The following is a 3058-nucleotide window of genomic DNA, read 5'->3' as shown; positions in this document are numbered from 1 at the left end:
GCCCTCTGGTGTAGGAAAGAAGGAAACCAATGAAAAGGGACCATTGTCTTCAAGATTCTAATTCTCTCCATGCTTACTCTTGATTTCTCAGAATACTTTCTTACATTTTATGATCTCTTTAAATCCAAACTTTCCATTTTGATAACAAATAAGTTTTTCCAGTAGCAATCTCTGAAGTCTCCAGAAGGAAGATGGGGCCCCAATAGCAACCACTCTACCCAATCCAGAATAATACCATGGTAATCATCATCATACTACACTTCTCGCCAGAATTTCAGACAATCTTACCCATTACTCTAAGACTTGCTGCAGAACCTACAGTTAGTGTAACTGAGATTTAACTATCTGAGTTTTCTCATAGTACCTAACAGTGATAACATCACCCCCTAAACCGCAGGATGCAATTCTAAGAAAACGATGCCCCTTCTTCCTTAGGTTTCATAATTCTCAGGGTTATGGATGATGGTTATACATTTGGGGGTGGAAGAAAATATTAAACTCAGTTTTTTTAAAGGAAAAGAAGAATTGGAATGGATAGGTATAAGATATTATGATAGATTATTGTATATACTAGTAAACAAATTTAGCAAAAACAGCCTTAGATAATTTGCACTATAATTTGCACTGTTGTGGATTCTTATATGTTGATACAAATGTAAACTACTTTTATATTCCTGTTTAAGATAATTTGTATATTGATACAAATACAGAAGTATATTTGTTGTAATGTACATATATTTCTACTCTTATTTGAAATATTTGTATATTGATACATTTGCTTATAGACTGTTTACCTTGTTTACATGAAGCCTTATTCCTTGGGTTATTTTGGTAGATAAGACATAGATTTATAGTCACCTATGCTTGTCATCTCTATAGTTATATTAGTTAGGTTATCCAGATTTACAGATACATAGGTCAGATGGACAGGTAATCTTCCAACACTTCATAGACCTAGAGAATACGGCAATTAAATAACTTAGAATTCTATTGAAGTGAGACACAATTGCTCCTGGCTGCACCAATTTGAACCTGTTAGAATGTTGGGCTTCCAACATTTCCATTTGGAAGTTTGTCTTCTTGGCACAAAATGGCCTACTGGGCAAAGAACTGCCCTTGCCTTGATGGCTGACAGTATGAATGCAATGCTGTCCTTTCTGGACAAGCGGGACACAAGGAGAGCAACCACTGTACTCTGCCAAGTCAGGGTGAGATGACCTTTCAGAATTCCTGCTTCTCAAAATGGTCTGTTAGATACTCTAAGCCTGTAGCTAATCTGAATGCACCAACAATGCTGAGAAACATTAGGTGACTGTCCTGGCTGCCAGCTGTCTCAGTCTACTCTTGCAAGATTCCCCAAAGTTGCTTGCATCCATCTACCATTTTTCAGGTACCACTATGTTCCTTCTCAGGTCTTTGATAGTGTTGAAGACTTGCAGCTATAGTTACAACTTAATATATATATATATATATATATATATATATATATATATATATATATTATCTTAGATAGAACATATTAAGTATTAGATTCAGATTCTTTAGGATAGGACCCTTTTTGAAATGATCTTTGTAACATGCCATTTATCTATTCTCTATACTTCTCTGGATTTTAGTATGTGTTTCTTGCTTGATATTGTTCACATTGGTTGTAGTTCCATCTTATCTAGGTCATTATCCCTCATTCTTCCTGGACAATATTTGATAACTATTCCTTTGTATATAATCTTGTATTAGATTAGAACCTTCTTATTTAGACAAAAAGGGGAGATGTTGTGGGTAGCTATTCCAGCTTTGATCTGGAAATTTCAACCCCCATTGAGGCTTTGGCAACTGTCATGCCTAAAAGGCAGGGCCACGGGAGGAGCGGAGAGACCGGAGATCTGGATGGGCCAGCGCTCTCTCTCTGTTCCTGGATCCTAGACGATGGATGTTGACCTAGCAGAGCTCCAGAGAACACCACTTGACTTCAATACACCTTCCCCAGACCCCATGACCTACCTTTCCCTTTTTTGTAAGTTACCCACTAAATAAATCTTCCTTTTAACTATGTGGAGTGGCCATAGTAATTTTACCAATAGCCTTACAAAGATGTACTCTTTCTTAGAACTAGGAATTTATCTTCTTCAATCATAAGCAGGTTTTTGTAGGTATCACAGATGAAATAGCCAAAATTTTCAAGAAAGCATATTACAACACACCTTTCCATTATCAGAATTTTAAATAATCCATTCTTATATTTCATAATATTCCATAATGTTTTATGGTAAGGAGTTTTAAATAGATGTCCCACTTAGGTCTGAGCTGTTAGTCTGTTATTATCAGTGTTTTGTGCAGGTAAATGTCATTCCATTAGCTATAGACTTTTACATGAACAAGCTTCTCTGATTTTGTTTGAGAAAAGGATAGGATTCTGACTGCCAACAGAAACATTTATAGAGTAAAGGGACAGCATAGTCACATGCTGATATAAAAGAGTGTTTTACTATAGGTCCTAGAAACTTTCCAGCTATGATTTTTATGAGTATTACTATACAGGTAGTGAAATACTAACATGTGCAATATACCTCAAATCAAATTAAAAAGTAATTTGTTACCCCATAGATTCATCAGCTGTATCATCTTTAGATAGAGGATATATTACCTATTGTGTAAACATAAATATTTTCTCAATTTAACAAACATCTATATACTGTCCTTCTACTAATATATATTATGTAACTCAACAATGATACACAATTTCTACAAGGAAATGACAATAGAAGAGAAAATTCTTAAAACTAAGGGGCGATTTTAATTTATCAAACTATTAAGTTGACAAATATTAGAGAGACCCAGTATTAAAGATGAAGAAATGGCTCATCCCAAGGCTTTGACTCATGAAAACTGAGGGCCCAATCCCATGTTAGAAGTCTAGTATCAAGCTTATTTTCTACTATGGTACATGAAAACAAATCTCATATTTGACCTGAAATTTGATGAATAGTATAAGCTGTGTGTTCTTCTATACCTGTTTGTTACAGGAAATGCTAGTTAAATTCAATGAGAATTTTAAACT

This window comes from Peromyscus leucopus, chromosome 1 (genome assembly GCF_004664715.2).
Source record: "Peromyscus leucopus breed LL Stock chromosome 1, UCI_PerLeu_2.1, whole genome shotgun sequence".
NCBI classification, from domain to species: domain Eukaryota; kingdom Metazoa; phylum Chordata; class Mammalia; order Rodentia; family Cricetidae; genus Peromyscus; species Peromyscus leucopus.
The sequence above is the reverse complement of the archived record's forward strand: the minus strand, read 5'-3'. Positions refer to the sequence as shown.